Here is a 14,410-nt window from a genome sequence, read left to right on the forward strand (position 1 = left end):
GGGCATTGATCACATTCACACCAAATGTGGTCAGCATGATCTTAAGATAGTCCTTACACTAAATTGCGAAGGGATTTTTGATATCTCAAACGGTATGGAAATGGCGAGTCATAGAGTAGACATAGTGCGTGCAAAAAAATGACTTTTTTTTCGATATCGTCCGATCAGGCTGATATTTTAGAAATATGTTCACTCTTGGAATACAATATCAAATATATACATATCAATCGGGGCGTGGTTAGACAGCGCCCCCTATAATTATTATAATCTTTTTTTTCTATGTTTTGTGCATTTTTGAGGTGCTTGCCATGGATGAAAACTCACGGAATTTTGCACAAACATGAGAAGTGGTGTCTCTCAGGAACTGTCAGATGCTCAGACCTGGGCGTGGCCGAGGGACTCCACAGCGCCCCCTATTGCTTTGTCTTCTATTGTGGACAGGCACTTTGAGCTACCTTCACCTAATTTTGTAGGGTTGTGGGGCTCCTCTGCCCAAACACAATTCTCATTCGCATCGAATCAAATATGTGAACAGGAAGTCAGCCATTTTGAATTTTGTGCGTTTTACAAGTACTACACTTTTAAGTACTCCTCCTAGGGGGTTCATCGCATTCACACCACATGTGGTCAAAGTGGTCTGAGGATAGTTATGATACTAATTCCGAAGGATATTTTTGATATCTCAAACGGTATGGTCATGGCGAGGAGTACAATTTTCATGTCACGCCACACCAACAGGAAGTAGCCATAAATTCATGGTCTACATTGTCTGATCTGGCTGATATTTTACAAATATGTTCACTGTTAGAGTGTAATCACATCCATATACCAAGAAGAAGTCAATGTTATAGCGCCACCATCTGGCAACAGGAAGTGAGGTTTTTATCATATTTGTATGCCTTCCTGCTAGGGTATTCATCACATTCACACCAAATGGAGTCATCATGATCTGAGAATAGTCCTGACCCTAAATGACAAAAGGATTTTTGATATCTCAAACGGTTTGGCAATGGCGAGGCGTATAATACACACGTTACGCCCAAAAACAGGAAGTGGGCTTAATTCCGTTCTACATCATCTGATCGGGCTGATATTTTACAAATATATTCACTTTTGGAGTGCAATCACATCCATATCCACATTCATCTGGGCGTGGCTACACAGCGCCCCCTATGGCTCTTTTCTAATATTGTGGACATATACTTTCACGTAAATGCACCACGTCTGGTAGGCATAAGGGTCTCCTCAAGACACACACATTTCTCATTTGCATCCCTTAACTTTTCCCAACAGGAAGTGAGCTATTTTGGATTTTGTGTGTTTTTAAGTGTTTTTTCACGTACCAAACTTTGAAATACTCTTCCTAGGGGGTTCATCACATTCACACAAAATGTGGTCAGCATGATATTATAGCCCTGACACACAACTGTGAACTGATTTTTAATAACTTGGAATGGAATGGCTATGGTCAGCCTTAAAATTAACTTGTAATGCTGCCCAAACAGGAAAATTATGTATTAAATAATTTCAAAAAGGTATTAAATTCTACATTGCCTGATTTTGAGGCTACAACTTTTCACATATGTTCATTGTTGGAGTGTCATCACATCCATTAAGCAATAATAGTTCACTATTTTCGCTGGAGACTCATTATATCCAGTCTTAAAACTTCAACGCAAGTCGCAACTGACTCTCCCATTTCTAATACGCGACTGCCATCTAGTGGCAAAGGTTAGTATTCTTTCTAATTTTCTTGGATAAAGTGATTTCTCAATGACAAGTTTTGTGTCTTTTTGCGAGCCAGTAACCATAACGATGTATGAGTAACAGCGGCAGCCTACGTGAGAAAATGTACTGACAACACCCAGCCCATAGCAACGTTTTTTTCATCTACCTTAATTATATGGATTGAATAACTAAAATAAAAGACAGGCTTTTACTGGCAGGAAAGTATCATATATTTAAAAGATTAACACATATAATGCAGATCTTGCATTGAAGTTCAATGTTATTACTACGTTAAAAAAAAACGTAGTGTAGCATTTTAAGGACTCAACACAAAACAGCTGTTCGGAAAGTTGGGTTGAAAACCAAGAAGCCTTATTAAGGAATTCGAGCCGTTTCTATTTGACTTCATTCGATTGAAGTGAATGCCGTAACCCAATTAAATGTAATTCGCGTCGCAATACACACAATCGCCTACACTGTCAACGTGAAATAAAAATATATAGAGGTTTAAATCGATCCTATATTGGGACATTTGTTATGATGACTGGTGCAACGGGCATTTTCGGTACCGTTGACCATAAGCGAATGCTAGCAATTATATCATTACACTGACCAAGTCCTGTTAAAAAGCACATTTTTGGTTCCTTTGTGGAAACAGTGAAGTTGTCTACATAATCTATTCTACTCACAGACTAACTGCGTCGCTGTAACTTCCCCCCATTTCTGATACGGGGATTCCATTTATTGGCAGAAATTGGTACTTTTATTTTTTTCTTCCTTCAAGTGATTTTTCAACGATAGGTTTTTGTTTTTTTCTAGCGAGCCAGTAGGCATAACGGTGTATGATTTACAGCTGCAGCCTACGTGACAAAATGTATTGACAACACCCAGCCCGACGTTTCTTTGCATCTATTTTCATTATATGAATTGAATATCTAAAATAAATATTAAAGACATTTAAAGACTTAAAGACAGGCTTTAACTGGCAGGAGAGTATCATATATTTAAAAGATTTACACATATAATGCATATCTTGCATTGACGTTAAATGGTATTTTGTTAAAAAAAAAACGTATTGTAGCATTTTCAGGACTCAATACAAAACTGCTGTTCGGAAAGTTAGATTGAAAACCAAGAAGCCTTATTTAGGAATTCGCGCCGTTTCTATTTGACTTCATTCGATTGAAGTGAATGCCGTAACCCAATTAAATGGAATTCGCGTCGGAATACACATAATAGCCTACATTGTCAACGTGAAATAAAAATATATAGAGGTTTAAATCGATCCTATATTGGGACTTTTGTTATCATGGCTGGTGCAACGGGCATTTTCGGTACCATTGACCATAATCGAATGCTAGCATTTATATCATTAAACTGACCAAGTGGCGGCACGAATGGTGCAGTGGGTAGCACTGCCGCCTCACAGCAAGGAGGTCCTGGGTTCGAATCCCCGTCGGCCGGGGCCTCTCTGTGCGGAGTTTGCATGTTCTCCCCGTGTCTGCGTGGGTTTTCTCCGGGTACTCCGGTTTCCTCCCACAGTCCAAAGACATGCATGTTAGGCTGATTGGAGAGTCTAAATTGCCCGTAGGTATGAGTGTGTGAGTGAATGGTGTGTGTGCCCTGTGATGGACTGGCGACCCGTCCAGGGTGTTTTCCTGCCTTTCGCCCAATGTATGCTGGGATAGGCTCCAGCCCCCCTGCGACCCTGTTCAGGATAAGCGGGTTCAGATAATGGATGGATGGATGGAAACTGACCAAGTCCTGTTAAAAAGCACATTTTAGACTCCTTTGTGGAAACAGTGAAGTTGTCTACACAATATATTCTACTCACAGACTAACTGCGTCGCTGTAACTTCCCCCCATTTCTGAAACGGGGATTCCATTTATTGGCAAAAAGTGGTACTTTGATTTTTGTCTTCCTTCTAGTGATTTTTCAACGATAGGTTTTCGTTTTTTATATCGAGCCAGTAGGCATAACGATGTATGATTTACAGCTGCAGCCTACGTGACAAAATGTATTGACAACACCCAGCCCGACGTTTCTTTGCATCTATTTTCATTATTTTAATTGAATATCTAAAATAAATATTAAAGACATTTAATGACTGTCTTTAACTGGCAGGAGAGTGTCATATATTTAAAAGAGTAACACATGAAGTCAAAAAGAAACGGTAGCGTTTGAGGTGGCTCTGCTCGAACGCTGTGTTAACAAGAGACCGTTATGTTCAACAAAGTTATCGCATGCAGGTCGTTGCGAGATGACGCGCATTGGCTAACAGCAGCCAGCCTGTCCACTGTCTGTGTGAGTCAAAAAACAGGTCAGCTACGTTTGTTTACATGAATAGAAAACTTTCAGTTAAATCGCCAGATATGTTAGTTTATTTTGCTTGTCATTAAACACGAATTAAGAGAACATACAATGTCGCTAGGAATTTTTCACTTAATATGAAAATACCGGATTGAGGGCAGAGACTTGGCATCTCTTTTAGATTTGGCTGAACAAATGCGTTTCAGGCAGCATAATTACCGGTGAAATGGAAAAGAATGATGCTGGCTAACTAGACGTTTAATGCAATATTATCCGACACTTAGGAGAGAAATTATTTAACCAAGATAAAAAGAAACATACAACTTTTGGCCAATAGATGGCCTACGTGTATAAGAGGGCAGTATAGTTTAATAGTTCAGGCAGTGGATTAAACACAATAAAGCACAATAAAGTTGAATAGTTTCTTTAAGCCAATGGTTTTATTTTGAGTGCATATTTATAACCAAATGACTTCTCAAGCATAAATTGTGCCTCCCGCTGTAAAATCTATGGAAATTAATTCATCTCTGCTCTCCAGACAGGACTGTAGCACGTTATCACAATGTGCAAGCAAGAAGTTGTTTTTATTTCATTCTACATTGTCTGATGAGGCTGAAACTTCACACATGTTCATTTTTGGAGTGTAATCTCATCCATATACCAATAAAGGCTCAATGGCATAGCGCCACCATCTGGCAACAGGAAGTGGCCTTAATTTCACTGGACAACTTCCGATGTGGCTGAAAATATAGAAATATTTTTATTATTGGAGTGTAATTAAATCCATATACCAAAAATTGCTCAATGTTATAGTGCTACCATCTGGCAACAGGAAGTGACTTTAAATTTACTCGACATCTTCCAATTTGGCTGAAAATGTACAAATATGTTAATTATTGGAGTGTAATCAAATCCATGAACCATACACGGCTCAATATTACAGCGCCACCAACTGGGAATTGGAAGTGAGGCTTATATCATTGATGCATTCCAATAGCAGCAGCAACATCTTCATTGATCAAAGTGGAATTCCTGTGCACACTATACGTTGTCCAGGAAGCTGATTATTTCCAAAGTGTGTACATATTGTGAAACATGTCATTGGCACAACTATGCCACCAAGGCGGTTGCGCCCATGGTGCTTGGGCCCGTTCATTGCTGCTTGCAGCTATATTTATTATTATTATTCTTTTTTTTTCAATGTTTTGTGCATTTTTGAGGTGCTTGCCATGGATGAAAACTCACAGAATTTTGCACACACATCAGAAGTGGTGGCTGTCAGGTTGTCTCAGATGCGCAGACCTGGGCGTGGCTGAGGGACTCCACAGCGCCCCCTATCGCATTGTCATCTATTGTGGGCAGGCACTTTGAGCTACCTTCACAAAATTTAGTACGCATATAGCACTCCTCGGTCCAAACACATTTCTCATTCGCATCTAATCAAATATACAAACAGGAAGTCAGCCATTTTGGATTTTGTGCGTTTTACACGTACTGCACTTTTAAGTACTCCTCCTAGGGGGTTCATCACATTCACACCACCTGTGGTCAGAATGGTCTGAAGATATTCATGATGCTAAATTGCCAGGATATTTTTGATAGCTCAAACGGGACGGTCCTGGGGAGGCGTAGAATTTTTATGTCACGCCACGCCAACAGGAAGTGGCCGTAATTTCATGGTCTCCATCGTCTGATCTGGCTGATATTTTAGAAATACGTTTAGTGTTGGAGTATAATCACATCCATATCCCAAGAACGGGTCAATGTTATAGCGCCACCATCTGGCAACAGGAAGTGAGGTCTTTATTATATTTGTATGCCTTCCTGCTAGGGCATTCATCACATTCACACGAAATGTGGTCCGCATGATCTTAGGATAGTCATGACCATAAGCTGTGAAGGGATTTTTGATATCTCAAACGGTATGGAAATGGCGAGTCGTACAGTACACATATTGCGTGCAAAAAAATGACTTTTTTTTTGACATCGTCCGATCTGGCTGATATTTTACAAATATGTTCACTGTTGGAGTACAATATGAAATATATACATATCAATCGGGGCGTGGCTAGACAGCGCCCCCTATAATTATTATTCTCTTTTTTTTCAATGAATTTTGCATTTTTGAGGTGCTTGCCATGGATGAAAACTCACGGAATTTTGCACACACATGAGAAGTGTTGGCTGTCAGGATGTATCAGATGCTCAGACCTGGGCGTGGCCGAGGGACTCCACAGCGCCCCCTAATGCTTTGTCTTCTATTGTGGACAGGCACTTTGAGCTACCTTCACCTAATTTGGTGTGCATGTGGGCCTCCTCTGGACAAACACATTTCTCATTCGCATCGAATGAAATATGTGAACAGGAAGTCAGCCATTTTGAATTTTGTGCATTTTACACGTACTACACTTTTAAGTACTCCTCCTAGGGGGTTCATTGCATTCACACGACATGTGGTCAAATTGGTCTCAGGATAGTCATGATACTAATTCTGAAGGATATTTTTGATATCTCAAACGGTATGGTCATGGCGAGGCGTACAATTTTCATGTCACGCCGCGCCAACAGGAAGTAGCCATAAATTCATGGTCTACATTGTCTGATCTGGCTGATATTTTACAAATATGTTCACTGTTAGAGTGTAATCACATCCATATACCAAGAATAAATCAATGTTATAGCGCCACCATCTGGCAACGGAAGTGAGGTTTTTATCATGTTTGTATGCGTTCCTGCTAGGGTATTCATCACATTCACACCAAATGTAGTCATCATGATCTTAGAATAGTCCTGACCCTAAATGACAAAAGGATTTTTGATATCTCAAACGGTTTGGCAATGGCGAGGCGTATAATACACACGTTACGCCCAAAAACAGGAAGTGGGCTTAATTCCGTTCTACATCATCTGATCGGGCTGATATTTTACAAATATATTCACTTTTGGAGTGCAATCACATCCATATCCACATTCATCTGGGCGTGGCTACACAGCGCCCCCTATGGCTTTTTTCTAATATTGTGGACATATACTTTCACGTAAATGCACCACGTCTGGTAGGCATAAGGGTCTCCTCAAGACACACACATTTCTCATTTGCATCCCTTAAGTTTTCCCTACAGGAAGTGAGCTATTTTGGATTTTGTGTGTTTTTAAGTGTTTTTTCACGTACCAAACTTTGAAATACTCTTCCTAGGGGGTTCATCACATTCACACAAAATGTGGTCAGCATGATATTATAGCCCTGACACACAACTATTAACTGATTTTTAATATCTTGGAATGGTATGGCTATGGTCAGCCTTAAAATTAACTTGAAATGCTGCCCAAACAGTTCATGTTTTAATACAATTATGTATTAAATAATTTCATAAAGGTATTAAATTCTACATTGCCTGATTTTGAGGCTACAACTTTTCACATATGTTCATTGTTGGAGTGTCATCACATCCATTAAGCAATAATAGTTCACTATTTTCGCTGGAGACTCATTATATCCAGTCTTAAAACTTCAACGCAAGTCGCAAATGACTCTCCCATTTCTAATACGCGACTGCCATCTACTGGCAAAAGTTGGTATTGCATATATCTTGCAATGACGTTCAATGTTATTTGGTTTAAAAAAAACCGTGTTGTAGCATTTTAAGGACTCAATACAAAACAGCTGTTCGGAAAGTTAGCTTGAAAATCAAGAAGCCTTATTAAGGAATTCGAGCCGTTTCTATTTGACTTCATTCGGTTGAAGTGAATGCCGTAACCCAATTAAATGTAATTCGCGTCGGAATACACATAATAGCCTACACTGTCAACGTGAAATAAAAATATATAGAGGTTTAAATCGATCCTATATTGGGACATTTGTTATGATGGCTGGTGCAACGGGCATTTTCGGTACCGTTGACCATAATCGAATGCTAGCATTTATATCATTACACTGACCAAGTCCTGTTAAAAAGCACATCACCTTTGTGGAAACAGTGAAGTTGTCTACACAATCTATTCTACTCACAGACTAACTGCGTCGCTGTAACTTCCCCCCATTTCTGATACGGGGATTCCATTTATTGGCAGAAAGTGGAACTTTTATATTTTTCTTCCTTCAAGTGATTTTTCAACGATAGGTTTTTTTTTTTTTTCTAGCGAGCCAGTAGGCATAACGATGTATGATTTACAGCTGCAGCCTACGTGACAAAATGTATTGACAACACCCAGCCCGACGTTTCTTTGCATCTATTTTCATTTTTGAATAGAATATCTGAAATAAATATTAAAGACATTTAATGACTGTCTTTAACTGGCAGGAGAGTAGCATATATTTAAAAGAGTCAAAAGTCAAAAAGAAACGTTAACGTTTGAGATGGCTGTGGTCGAACTCTGTGTTAACATGAGACCGTTATGTTCAACAAAGGTATGGCATGCAGGTCGTTGCGAGATGACGCGCATTGGCTAACAGCAGCCAGCCTGTCCACTGTCTGTGTGAGTCAAAAAAACAGGTCAGCTACGTTTGTTTACATGAATAGAAAACTTTCAGTTAAATCGCCAGATATGTTAGTTTATTTTGCTTGTCATTAAACACGAATTAAGAGAACATACAATTTCGCTAGGAATTTTTGACTTAATATGAAAATACCGGATTGAGGGCAGAGACTTGGCATCTCCTTTAGATTTGGCTGAACAAATGCGTTTCAGGCAGCATAATTACCGGTGAAATGGAAAAGAATGATGCTGGCTAACTCGACGTTTAATGCAATATTATCCGACACTTCGGAGAGAAATTATTTAACCAGGATTAAAGGAAACATACAACTTTTGGCCAATAGATGGCGTACGTGTATAAGAGGGCAGTATAGCTTAATGGTTCAGACAGTGGATTAAGACATGCAATGTCCGCGGTTCCATCCCCGGTGCGGCCACAATAAAGATGAATAGTTTCTTTACGCCAATGGTTCTATTTTGAGTGCATATTTATAACCGAATGACTTCTCAAGCGTAAATTGTGCCTCCCGCTGTAAAATCTATTGAAATTAATTCATCTCTGCTCTCCATACAGGACTGGAGCATATTATTACACTGTGCAAGCAAGAAGTAATTTTTTTTTCATTCTACATTGTCTGATGTGGCAGAAACTTCACACATGTTCATTTTTGGAGTGTAATCTCATCCATATACCAAGAAAGGCTCAATGGCATAGCGCCACCATCTGGCAACAGGAAGTGGCTTTAATTTTACTTGACATCTTCCAATTTGGCTGAAAATGGACAAATATGTTAATTATTGGAGTGTAATCAAATCCATGAACCATACACGGCTCAATATTATACCGCCACCATCTGGCAACAGGAAGTGGCTTAAATTTTACGTGACATCTTCCAATTTGGCTGAAAATGTACAAATATGTTAATTATTGGAGTGAAATCAAATCCATGAACCATACACGGCTCAATATTATAGCGCCACCATCTGGCAATAGGAAGTCAGGCTTATATCATTGATGCATTCCAATAGCAGCAGAAACATCTTCATTGATCAAAGGGGAATTCCTGTGCACACTATACGTTGTCCAGGAAGGTGATTATTTCCAAAGTGTGTACATGTTGTGAAACATGTCATTGGCACAACTATGCCACCAAGGCGGTTGCGCCCATGGTGCTTGGGCCCGTTCATTGCTGCTTGCAGCTATATTTAGGGCCCAAGCACCGTAGGGTGCGAAGGACCCTATTGTTATTGTAAAGATTATTATTATTAGGGCCCAAGCACCGTAGGGTGCGAAGGACCCTATTGTTATTGTAAAGATTATTATTATTATTATTATTATTATTATTATTATTATTATTCTTTTTTCTATATGCAAATGGGCCTTTTTGAGGTGCTTGCCATGCATAAAAAGTCTGGGCATTTTGCACACACATCAGAAATGAGGACCTTCAGGATCGATTAGATGCTCAGACCTGGGCGTGGCCGAGAGACTCCACAGCGCCCCCTATCGCATTGTCATCTATTGTGGGCAGGCACTTTGAGCTACCTTCACAAAATTTAGTAGGCATATAGCACTCCTCGGACCAAAAACATTTATAATTTGCATCTTATCAAATATACAAACAGGAAGTCAGCCATTTTGGATTTTGTGCGTTTTACATGTACTGCACTTTTAAGTACTCCTCCTTGGGGGTTCATCACATTCACACCACCTGTGGTCAGAATGGTCTCAGGATATTCATGATGCTAAATTGCCAGGATATTTTTGATAGCTCAAACGGGACGGTCCTGGGGAGGCGTAGAATTTTTATGTCACGCCGCGCCAACAGGAAGTGGCCGTAATTTCATGGTCTACATTGTCTGATCTGGCTGATATTTTAGAAATACGTTTACTGTTGGAGTATAATCACATCCATATCCCAAGAACGGGTCAATGTTATAGCGCCACCATCTGGCAACAAGAAGTGAGGTCTTTATCATATTTGTATGCCTTCCTGCTAGGTCATTCATCACATTCACACGAAATGTGGTCAGCATGATCTTAGGATAGTCATGACCATAAGCTGTGAAGGGATTTTTGATATCTCAAACGGTATGGAAATGGCGAGTCGTACAGTACACATATTGCGTGCAAAAAAATGACTTTTTTTTTGACATCGTCCGATCTGGCTGATATTTTACAAATATGTTCACTGTTGGAGTACAATATAAAATATATACATATCAATCGGGGCGTGGCTAGACAGCGCCCCCTATAATTATTATTCTCTTTTTTTTCAATGTATTTTGCATTTTTGAGGTTCTTGCCATGGATGCAAACTCACAGAATTTTGCACACACATGAGAAGTGTTGGCTGTCAGGATGTATCAGATGCTCAGACCTGGGCGTGGCCGAGGGACTCCACAGCGCCCCCTAATGCTTTGTCTTCCTTTGTGGACAGGCACTTTGAGCTACCTTCACCTAATTTGGTATGCATGTGGGCCTCCTCTGGACAAACACGTTTCTCATTCACATCAAATCAAATATGTGAACAGGAAGTCAGCCATTTTGAATTTTGTGCATTTTACACGTACTACACTTTTAAGTACTCCTCCTAGGGGGTTCATTGCATTCACACAAAATGTGGTCAAAGTGGTCTCAGGATAGTCATGATACTAATTCCAAAGGATATTTTTGATATCTCAAACGGTATGGTCATGGCGAGGCGTACAATTTTCATGTCACGCCGCGCCAACAGGAAGTAGCCATAAATTCATGGTCTACATTTTCTGATCTGGCTGATATTTTACAAATATGTTCACTGTTAGAATGTAATCACATCCATATACCAAGAAGAAATTAATGTTATAGCGCCACCATCTGGCAACGGAAGTGAGGTTTTTATCATGTTTGTATGCGTTCCTGCTAGGGTATTGATCACATTCACACCAAATGTAGTCATCATGATCTTAGAATAGTCCTGACCCTAAATGACGAAAGGATTTTTGATATCTCAAACGGTTTGGCAATGGCGAGGCGTATAATACACACGTTACGCCCAAAAACAGGAAGTGGGCTTAATTCCGTTCTACATCATCTGATCGGGCTGATATTTTACAAATATATTCACTTTTGGAGTGCAATCACATCCATATCCACATTCATCTGGGCGTGGCTACACAGCGCCCCCTATGGCTTTTTTCTAATATTGTGGACATATACTTTCACGTAAATGCACCACGTCTGGTAGGCATAAGGGTCTCCTCAAGACACACACATTTCTCATTTGCATCCCTTAACTTTTCCCAACAGGAAGTGAGCTATTTTGGATTTTGTGTGTTTTTAAGTGTTTTTTCACGTACCAAACTTTGAAATACTCTTCCTAGGGGGTTCATCACATTCACACAAAATGTGGTCAGCATGATATTATAGCCCTGACACACAACTATGAACTGATTTTTAATATCTTGGAATGGTATGGCTATGGTCAGCCTTAAAATTAACTTGTAATGCTGCCAAAACAGTTCATGTTTTAATACAATTATGTATTAAATAATTTCAAAAAGGTATTAAATTCTACATTGCCTGATTTTGAGGCTACAACTTTTCACATATGTTCATTGTTGGAGTGTCATCACATCCATTAAGCAATAATAGTTCACTATTTTCGCTGGAGACTCATTATATCCAGTCTTAAAACTTCAACGCAAGTCGCAAATGACTCTCCCATTTATAATACGCGACTGCCATCTACTGGCAAAAGTTGGTATTGCATATATCTTGCAATGACGTTCAATGTTATTTGGTTTAAAAAAAACCGTGTTGTAGCATTTTAAGGACTCAATACAAAACAGCTGTTCGGAAAGTTAGCTTGAAAACCAAGAAGCCTTATTAAGGAATTCGAGCCGTTTCTATTTGACTTCATTCGATTGAAGTGAATGCCGTAACCCAATTAAATGTAATTCGCGTCGGAATACACATAATAGCCTACACTGTCAACGTGAAATAAAACTATATAGAGGTTTAAATCGATCCTATATTGGAACATTTGTTATGATGGCTGGTGCAATGGGCATTTTCGGTACCGTTGACCATAATCGAATGCTAGCATTTATATCATTACACTGACCAAGTCCTGTTAAAAAGCACATTTTTGGTTCCTTTGTGGAAACAGTAAAGTTGTCTACACAATCTATTCTACTCACAGACTAACTGCGTCGCTGTAACTTCCCCCCATTTCTGATACGGGGATTCCATTTATTGGCAGAAAGTGGAACTTTTATATTTTTTTTCCTTCAAGTGATTTTTCAACGATATGTTTTTTTTTTTTTCTAGCGAGCCAGTAGGCATAACGATGTATGATTTACAGCTGCAGCCTACGTGACAAAATGTATTGACAACACCCAGCCCGACGTTTCTTTGCATCTATTTTCATTTTTGAATAGAATATCTGAAATAAATATTAAAGACATTTAATGACTGTCTTTAACTGGCAGGAGAGTAGCATATATTTAAAAGAGTCAAAAGTCAAAAAGAAACGTTAACGTTTGAGATGGCTCTGGTCGAACTCTGTGTTAACATGAGACCGTTATGTTCAACAAAGGTATGGGATGCAGGTCGTTGCGAGATGACGCGCATTGGCTAACAGCAGCCAGCCTGTCCACTGTCTGTGTGAGTCAAAAAACAGGTCAGCTACGTTTGTTTACATGAATAGAAAACTTTCAGTTAAATCGCCAGATATGTTAGTTTATTTTGCTTGTCATTAAACACGAATTAAGAGAACATACAATTTCGCGAGGAATTTTTGACTTAATATGAAAATACCGGATTGAGGGCAGAGACTTGGCATCTCCTTTAGATTTGGCTGAACAAATGCGTTTCAGGCAGCATAATTACCGGTGAAATGGAAAAGAATGATGCTGGCTAACTAGACGTTTAATGCAATATTATCCGACACTTAGGAGAGAAATTATTTAACCAAGATGAAAGGAAACATACAACTTTTGGCCAATAGATGGCGTACGTGTATAAGAGGGCAGTATAGCTTAATGGTTCAGACAGTGGATTAAGACATGCAAGGTCCGCAGTTCCATCCCCGGTGCGGCCACAATAAAGTTGAATACTTTCTTTACGCCAATGGTTTTATTTTGAGTGCATATTTATAACCGAATGACTTCTCAAGCGTAAATTGTGCCTCCCGCTGTAAAATCTATTGAAATTAATTCATCTCTGCTCTCCATACTGGACTGGAGCATATTATTACAATGTGCAAGCAAGAAGTAATTTTTGTTTCATTCTACATTGTCTGATGTGGCAGAAACTTCACACATGTTCATTTTTGGAGTGTAATCTCATCCAAATACCAAGAAAGGCTCAATGGCATAGCGCCACCATCTGGCAACAGGAAGTGGCTTTAATTTTACTTGACATCTTCCAATTTGGCTGAAAATGTACAAATATGTTAATTATTGGAGTGTAATCAAATCCATAAACCATACACGGCTCAATATTATAGCGCCACCATCTGGCAATAGGAAGTGAGGCTTATATCATTGATGCATTCCAATAGCAGCAGCAACATCTTCATTGATCAAAGGGGAATTCCTGTGCACACTATACGTTGTCCAGGAAGGTGATTATTTCCAAAGTGTGTACATATTGTGAAACATGTCATTGGCACAACTATGCCACCAAGGCGGTTGCGCCCATGGTGCTTGGGCCCGTTCATTGCTGCTTGCAGCTATATTTATTATTATTATTAGGGCCCAAGCACCGTAGGGTGCGAAGGACCCTATTGTTATTGTAAAGATTATTATTATTATTATTATTATTATTATTATTATTATTATTCTTTTTTCTATATGCAAATGGGCCTTTTTGAGGTGCTTGCCATGCATAAAAAGTCTGGGAATTTT

The sequence above is a fragment of the Conger conger genome, chromosome 2, assembly GCF_963514075.1.
Source record: "Conger conger chromosome 2, fConCon1.1, whole genome shotgun sequence".
Classification (NCBI taxonomy): Eukaryota; Metazoa; Chordata; class Actinopteri; order Anguilliformes; family Congridae; genus Conger; species Conger conger.